Genomic DNA, 9414 nt, shown 5'->3' on the forward strand with positions numbered 1-9414 from the left:
TAATGCTGTTAGGAGTGCCATCAAAAAATGGGATTTTGCTTTGATAATCTACGGGCATGTCATCTAGAACTTGAGGCAGAACAAGGGGTGCAAAACGGGCAGCCATCACTCTTGGTGGATTTGGCCTTGGAGGTGTTGGAGGAGTGTGCACAGTTTGTAAGGGGCTAGCAACTGGAGTTAGAGGTTGTGTTGCAATATAATTATCAATTAACCGGTTAGCCCTTTCCATCTCCAAGTCTACAAGAAATTGTGGATTGTGGACAGTATAGTCAACAACTCTTTCGGATTTGCTCTCGAACAATGATATTTCAAACCGCTCATCAAACTCAAGCTCTTCAAGATACTCAAAAATGTCAGGACAGGAGTGGGATTTGAACACGAGAGTTATAGTGCTCTCTTGACAAAGGAGTCTTGGAATCAGGTTGGGTTTTTCGTAAATATGAGGAGGATCCGGATCTGGATTTGCTCTGGTATATCGTCTCGAAGCCAGTGTGCTATTTTCAAAAAAATCAGAAGGACATGAACAACTTACTCATCCTATCAAATCCTAAAATTATCATCTGGAAGCTTAGAATTATCAAGAATTAAGGGGATTAATTTCTCCCCAGTTGAGTCACCACTATGTTAGCACCTAAATTTGCCTTAGGCTGAAGGAAGGCAAAATTCAGGGTAACCACAAACCACGCTCAGTGTAGTAGCTAGCCCTACCAGAATAGGAGAGGGCTATCTCCAAGTCACACTCAGTGAATAAGTAAATGGAATGGTCTGAGATGACTAACAGTGAAATATTGATCTTAGGCTAGTAAGTAAATATGGATACAAGAAGCAATTTTTTATGAATGACTGAGTTTCTGGGATGGTACGGGACCAACGGACAGTAAAGAGCAGAGAATTTAATACAAAGGCACAGAGTACTTTATGAGTCAAGGCCGAATGAAAGTCTATCAATTTAGTTTGAAATAATGCGGAATGGAGGAGTTGCTTAGGAGGGTGAAAATGGCATAAGTACATGAATCCTTTTCAACAGAAGAAGAACACTGAACATGAAATTTTCCCACAAGCAGAGCAATAAAATTGAGTTCTACCTTATCTAACTTAGAAAATTTCACTGGAAATGAGTATGAAATGAACTGTGAAACATTACGAGATGCATATGAAACATAAGAGACACATTTTCTACACTCACAACCACATGAATCTCATGAAACAGAGCCGCTGCCTTTCATTAATCCTCTGCCAAAATATACAATGCAGAACTGAGTTTCTCTCCCACAGTCTCCCAGAAATTACAAGCCAACCAACCCTTTGCAAATGGTTTGCATACAATATATAGAATGTGCCATGAAGAGATAGAACACCCAAGGGTTGGGGAGTTACTCGAATCATTACAAAATGGAGGTGGAAAGCCAACCATTAGCTACAGGTGCAGCGTTACAAACATGGCAAATGGCTTGGGTGGCTGTTTTCCTTCCTTTGCCACTTGGATAGAAGCCAATCTAGAGTGAAAATAATTTAAATTCTACCTTAGGTGCCGAAAAAGTGAAGTGTAGATGAGAGGGCCCACTTGTGAAAAGTCGCGAATCGAAATTTCGCGAAACGGAGGTGAAATTGGCTTTTTTTCCTATATGCGCCGCGCCAAATTCTATATGTGTCGTGCCACTTTGGAGGCTGTTTTGAGGTACCTTCAGGAGTCCAAATTGTGCCCAAGTGTGCTTTTTAGAAAGCTTGGCCTGTCTACTTTCCAAGCCACGTGGAATTTCTGAATTTTGTGCTCATTTTCCCCTCCAAATCTTCATTCTCCCAAGACTGCTTCCTGTGTGTCAAAATAGGGGCAGAGAGGTCATTTTTTTGGTGTTTTTGACCTTGTGGAGACTCAAATCATGCCCAAATTTCTTTTCCAAGCACCAGTAGTCGTGATTTTGCATGCTAAATCCAAAAATGCAAACCATTTGTGATTTGGAGCTCCCAATTCTAAGCGCCACGCCAATGGCGCGGTGCACAGGGAGAAAAACCCTGTGTTTTGACAAAAAAATTACCATGTGACCAGAATTGCCCCAAATTTCAAGAAATTTGGGTTGGAGGTTCTCTATGAAGTGCTATGCTATGCCAAAGAAGCTTCAGCTAATATTCGAAGCCGATCTTTCTCTTTTGCCTCTTTTTCCTCTTTTGTTGCTTTGCTCAATTTTGCCTTCAAGCTCTTTATCCTGGCCTTTGCACTCATATTTCGTGCCCTGTAATGGAAAGCCATGTGTCTCAGTAAGGCATGGTCCTTATCGGCCTTGTCCAGCAGCCTCTCCAAGTGCATGTTAACTCTCTCGAGATTGGCCTCCCGGTCCTCATTGATCTCTTGCTCCAATGACATGAGCTCAACTCTTCTCCTTTGTGCAGCTTGGCAAAGCTCAAGAATGTTTTGTAGCTCCATGATTGCTCACTAATCCTCAAGCTGTTTGTTCCTCTGCTCCAGATATTTCATGTTCCATTTGGCTCTTTCTAAATCCAGGGACAAGGCTTCAATCTCTGATTGCTGATCCTGGATGATATCTCTAAGCTCTGCATTTGTCAGTTTTGTATCTATCTCATCATCATGAAGGAGAACGAATTCGATCTCTTGTTCACCTGATGGATCACCTGAAGGCCCCTCATCATGCGTTGGATCCTTACCTCTATCCTGTTCCTATGTCGTCGATGCCGGAAGTGAGGCCCCTTCCACTCCGGGTGGAGATAACACTTGCTTTGCTGCTGCAAACAAGTGCCTACTGCCTCTCTGATAGGTGATGGATGCTGGCATAGCAGTGGTCTCATGGCGCTCATATTGATGAGAAGGACCACCTATCTCATGCTCTACCTCTGCTAGTACCTGTGAAGTGCTGAAGAAGTCACGGGAGATGAAGTCCTCCCAAACAGTGCCCTGCAATCCCAACTGATGATCCACCAAAATCCGGATAAGATCAAAGTGATAAACACTATTAAGTTGCTGCTGAGGGGTCTTATGCTGCATGAAAGTGTTCATCCTCTCTATGTTCCTACAAATTAAAAATGGGAGGTTCATCATCCACACCTTGGTAAAGTGCATGAGAAACCTGATGTGATAGGCATATAGACGAGAGAACCTCCCTTCACAGCTGAAGTACTTCATGATCAACCTCATGAGTGGAGCATACTCATTTCTCAAATATCAGAATGGAAAGACTCTTGTGAGCTGCCTCAAACAACTGGCCTTAATGGAAGGCTCATAATGCTGCCTATCCACCTTCTTCTTCTTATGCCACTGTTCTCCAACATTTGGTATGCCTGTTGCCACTAAGATAGTTTCGGGTGTCAATGTGAAGGTTACCCTGGCCAAGATAGACTGACCTCCATGGAGGTGAAGCACAAAAAGATAGGCTTGACAAAATTCAAAACATGCTAGGTGTTGGAAACATGACATAGCAAGAGGGAATTCCTGCAATTCAGTGAGGGTCTTTGGCTCATCCCTAACATGTTTTCCACTCTTGTGATGTCTCCTGGGAGCCTGTTCTTCCGGGGATGTATTACTTTGAGTCTCCACCTCATACTCTGATGAACCCTCAGATGCAATGACTGCTGTTTATGTACTATGCTTGGACTGCCCTTTGATGATGGTGAAACTAGGTGTTGTTGTTATATCTACCACCAAGGGGAACAATGAAACAAAAGGGAGTATTAGGAGGGGAGTAATGTGATGGGAATAGGGGTTGTGGGGAGAAGTTTGTTTAGGGATATGTAGGGGGTTTGGGTATTTGATAGGGTAGGTTTTTAGGGTTTTGACAAGGTAAGGTTTTGGGGTGTTTTGTTGACAAATAAGAGGAGGGGAAAGGGAATAGGGTTTGGTAGTGTTTTAGGGTAGGGATAATGGGAAAAATGATAAAGGGAGGATAGGGAAAATGGTGGGTGAAAATGGAACCTTGGCTTCAATACCACAAATATGCAACCCTAGCAACAATGGCCTTTGTTTTTTTCTTGTGGTTGACTTTATGAGTTTTGTTGCATTTCAAACATTGCCATAAACCATCATATCATTTATAAAATTTGAGGAACAAGTCATGTCATAGAGCCTACCTGTCAATTTGAGGGGCTTCACAAAAATTTGGGGAAGTTTGGCACTGTTTTGGCGCTTTGCCTGTGTGCGCCACATGCAAAACCCAGTGCGCTGCGGCCTGGGTGTGCGCCGCGCTTGTTGGAAAAATACACTGAGGGCTAACTCTGTGTGCGCCGTGCCCTGAAAGCCGCCTCCAACCTTGCTCCAAACATGCACGATGCACACTCAAACACTTTGCAATGTTTCCCTATGCACTTGCTTTGCACGATGACTTTGATTTTGGTGGAAACTTGTTTATAAAGACTTGGAAGTGATGGGTTAAATTTTTTCTTCTCCAAAAACCCATTTTTCTAATGTTATGTTTTGACACTTTTTCACTGACTTAAAGCAACACTGATTTTCACTTTCCCTTTGAAATTTTAGCTCAAATGATGAAATTTTCGGCACTTTTTGCAGGGATTGCATGACAGGACATTTGGCCACGGAAACCATGACTACATCTGAAGAAATTAATTGGCGACCTTTTGAAAATTTTATCACAAATGACACTGTTTGACTTTTCTTCAAAACAGAGTTTTGAAGAACAGTCGAAGTTTATCAATATGAAGATGAAAATCTCTGAATCATTACTTTGTAAGGACCTCACTCTGGCCTGCATGGCTTTACTGGACATATTTAAAGACCAAATTGATTAATCCCTAGACCTAATGATCGAAAATTACTTCTGTCCGTTAAGGTACCAGACCTTGACTATCATGGACTTTAGTGATCATTGACCAAAGACCTAAGCCAGCAGGAGCCAAACATGAGGGGAAATGACTAGCATGACCTTTTCCGTCAGATTATGGCATGCCCCTAGTGGAATGTAGCTAAGTGAATGGAGTGGGACTCCTAAAAATGAAATGTATAAAGAGTTTTGATCTCTGACGGAGGACTGACCAGACCGAATCTAACACCCTGCATCAATACCAGTGCTCCCCGAACCATCTTGTAGGTATCCTTCTCGAACACTATTTTTACACCTGCATCATCTAGCTTGCTTACAGAAATTAGATTTCTGGCCAATGCAGGAATATGTAGAACACCCGGAAGTGTTCTAACTCTTCCACCTTGCAACTTCAACTTTACCTTTCCGCGACCAATAATTTTAGCCTTCCTGTGATCCCCCAAGAAGACATCACCACCATCATGTTTCTCATACTCGCAAAACCACTCTTTATGGGGAGTGAAGTGAAAGGATGCACCTGAGTCAATCAACCATGCCTCATGATCTACATGTGTACTTGAAGAAGCCAAGTACACATCCCCACCTTCATCTGAGGTGGTTTTCACCTCTGTAGAAGGAGCCTCATTAGATCCCTTTCCTTTGTCAGGAGCTTTAGATTTATAGTCCCTTTTGATTAATCCACCAACAGATCCTCCATCTTGATTTTCCACAACTCAAAACTACGACCATTAAATTTCTCGATCTCTATATTTCCACTACTCGCCATCTTCTTTCACCACTAGAATCGATCTCACAGATCTCCCACTGAATAGGGTCTACCACAGGCTCGAGTGAAACCCCTCAGCAACAAAGGCATCCCCTTGAAGCCAAAACAGCTCTGATACCAAATGTAGATTTTAACCCTATACAGAAATTACTTGCATACGAATTCTAAAACAAAGAAAATAAACAATGCAAGAGAATAACACATAAAACACATATACACAGATATTTTCCCCTGGATCCCAAAACCGGGACTACCAGCTTGATTTTTCATTATGTTCCTTTCAATGTTACAATACATATTTATACATGCCAAAGCATCCAATACCATGAACCGAAAACCATTGCGTCTAATACCATGGATCGAAAAACCATCGCGTCCAAAAAACATGTGCGAAAATCATGCACAAAACCATAGGTGGGTCCGCCCAACCTAAGATAGGGTCCAAAACCAAAATTTTCCGGGGCGCTACCCCAGACCCCATAAAGTGGGGTTACGGGTGCCCTTCAAACCCCCTGTTAACTACGTGGAAAGAATATAACACAACCCAACAATTTTAACCTTCAGGATGCACTTTTATGCCACCTGGGACACATCTATGTTCCTTCAAGCGAGCATGCCAAGCTTATTTGGGAGGCACACTACATTCAGGTTGCTAGACATTTTGGAGTAGAGAAAATAGTGGCGGTATTGCAGAAGTATTTTTATTGGCCAAAACTTCGTCAGGATGTTGGGAAGTACATTAGATCATGCACCACCTGTGCCATTTCCAAAACAAACATCAAGAAGCAAGACATATATAATCATCTACCTACTCCTAGTTGACCTTGGGAATCTATCTCCATGGATTACATGTCAGACCTTCCTACTGCTACGCACGACAATGATTGCATTTTCGTGGTCGTTGACATATTCTTTAAGATAGTCATCATGGTGGCCTGCAAGAAGAGTATCACAGCAGAGGCCACTGCTAAGCTCTTCTTTGAGTGAGTATGGGTACACTTTAGGATTCCACAGTCCATTGTCTCAGATCGGGACAGTAGATTCCTGAGTGCATTTTAGTCAAGTCTCTAGTCGATGCTATATACAAAACTTATTAAGTCCACGAAATTCCATCCCCAAACTGATGGCCAAATAGAGGCTACAACAAGATGATCGTACACATTCTGTGCATGTAAAACTAAAAGCATCCATGCAGATGGGATGAAAGTTTCCCCTATGCCTAGCACAACTACAAAAGATCTCTCCACAACTCAACGGGCCACATCCCATTTTAGGTAGGGTTGGGATGTTAGCCATTATGTCCCATTGATGTGGCTATACCATTTTCTTCCACTCAGGCAGATTCAGCTCACGTCCAGTCTGAAGCCAACAGGGCTAACAACTTCATTGAGCGCATTAAACATATCCACCATTTGGTCCATGATATATTGGATAGATCCAATGCTAAGTACAAGTAGTGCCATGATCAACATCGAGTGCCTCACAAGTTCCAAGTGGGAGATAAAGTTTGGCTACATTTGCACAAAGAGCACCTTGTTGGACCCCACTGCAAGCTTCACCTGCTTTGATATGGGCCATACACCACCACCAAAGCTATCAGTGACAATGCCTTCAATCTCAACATCCCACCATTCCTTGGTGTGCACCCAATGTTCAACGTAGACCGCCTTCAGCCATACTTTCCACCATTGTTCGACACATCCGACATTGCATAACAACTCACACTAATAGAGCTCAACCGGATTGTGTGGAACGGGTCATAACCAATCATCTCATGGAAATGCAGATCAAGAACACTCACCAATAGAGGATCCAACTATATCTAGTTGTCAAAGCAGGCTAACTCAATCACGAGGGCAAGTTGTTCACCAGGGACCAGGTTCAATAGAAATTTCCTGACCTCATGGAGGCTCTACACGCAATTAGGACCATTTCTTCCTAAGGGGGGAGGAATGATCCAAGGGGACATCTGTGGTCACCTGCCTATTCTACGTAGACCTCCATTTGGTTTCATCTGTTTTCTTGTTTATTTCAACATTTACTATTTTTAACAGTTTTTCGGGTCTTGAACTTCTGGAGCAGTTTTGACCCCCTAAATGGTGTTTGTTGAAGTCCATTATAGGCCCTTTGGAAGGGACCTACCACAAATCATGTATTACTTAGAGAGACCTTTATAACAAGGTATCGTATGTGCCAAATGAGATAATATGACCAAGTTACGACCCTGGGAAGTTGGCTGCCCAACTAACCCCAATGAGGCCCACAAACACTTGGTGTTACATCTCCCAGGGTTTGGGTTTTCTCTTTTTGTTCAATAATAAATAGGCCCTTGAGCCTCATTGTAACATAGTTTAGAGGCATGTATCTGACACATCTCTTCTCAGCGATAATCTACCATTGCCTGAGCTAGTTTATTTCCATTCTGTTTGAAAGCATATTTCAGTATTATGATATTAATGAAATGAAGTGTTATTTATGCTACATCTCTATATTTTGATGTGTTCCTATTTAATTTCGGATCACAAGGGTAACTGCACTATTTCCTCGAACTAGAACATTCCTATGCTCAATGAAAGGTGGTAAATGTTGGTCATCAACACTCAGGGGATGTTCCCTTCACGTAAAAGGGTGTCAAGTCGCAAAGGCTAATGAATGAATGGTTTGAACTTACAGAAAATTCATGGTAAAAAGTGGCTTACACACGAGTCTAAATGAAGATGTCTTAAGGCTAAAATAGGTGCAAGTGGCCAATTATGCAATGCAATACTACAACTCAACACATGGGAGCCTCTAGGGTATAAAGCTAGATAATAGGGTACAAATCATGAGAACTAGAAGGATCAAAGGAGGGAAGCGAGGGGTCCCAATTCCCCATAGGAGAAACAACTCCATAAACTACTGGGACCAAGTTCTAAGAAGGCAAATAGTAATTCAAAGGATCCTTCTCTGAAGCAATTAAACATTGAGGATATAATGTCACATAGTTAACACGTGGTGGCGAATAGTCTACTTGAACACTTGGAACATACCAAGGGGTACTTTGAAATCATTTTAAATTAGGATGGTGATTATCAGATGCATGTTTATCAATAGTGACAATACTTCGATTGTGAGGACAATGCATCACTCGAAAGAGTGAAGACACCACAACATTCATAACATAGACATAATCACGCCCAAGTAGCTTATTAAAGTCTAAAGGGAGATCAACCACAAACATATCGATTAAGATAGTATTCCCACCTAAAGTAATAGGAAATTGAGGAAGAACACCCATAGATTCACCAGGTCTTATACCATAGGCTAAAAAATGACTATCATCTACCAACAACTTTGGAGAACCCAAAGCTTTCCAAGTCGAGGAGGATATAATACTTGCAGAGGATGCTTCATCCACCATACATCAATATACATTTGTGGAATTAACTCTAACTCTTATTTGGAAAGGTGCAGTAGAAGGAAGATGAGGCTTAACAAGAATATGATCCAAATCAAAGGAAACACTCCTCGAACTTGGAGGGGGTACAGTCGAAGAGACTAGTATTCCCCCTAAACCAGAAGACTCTAAAATATAAATCAAGAAGACTTTGTTGTTAGGCACTTCACCCCCCGAAATAGGAGTGGGATCGGCCAAATATTGCAATGGCTTGACCACTTCATCAACTAATAGTTGATTAGATTGTTGAGAAAACATAAGAGATTCAGGAGTAGAAGAACCTTCAGACTGATACCACAACCTTTGTACCACTAAAAGACCAAGGCACAAATGAGTAATATGATCTCCCTTACATATGTTACAAGGGAACTTAGATTTAAATCTTTTACGCTTAGGTTTCTGATCAACCTTACTGCCCCCAACATGAT

Source organism: Pinus tabuliformis, chromosome 7 (assembly GCF_031772625.1).
Source record: "Pinus tabuliformis cultivar Carrire ecotype Pingquan chromosome 7, CPIR1, whole genome shotgun sequence".
Classification (NCBI taxonomy): domain Eukaryota; kingdom Viridiplantae; phylum Streptophyta; class Pinopsida; order Pinales; family Pinaceae; genus Pinus; species Pinus tabuliformis.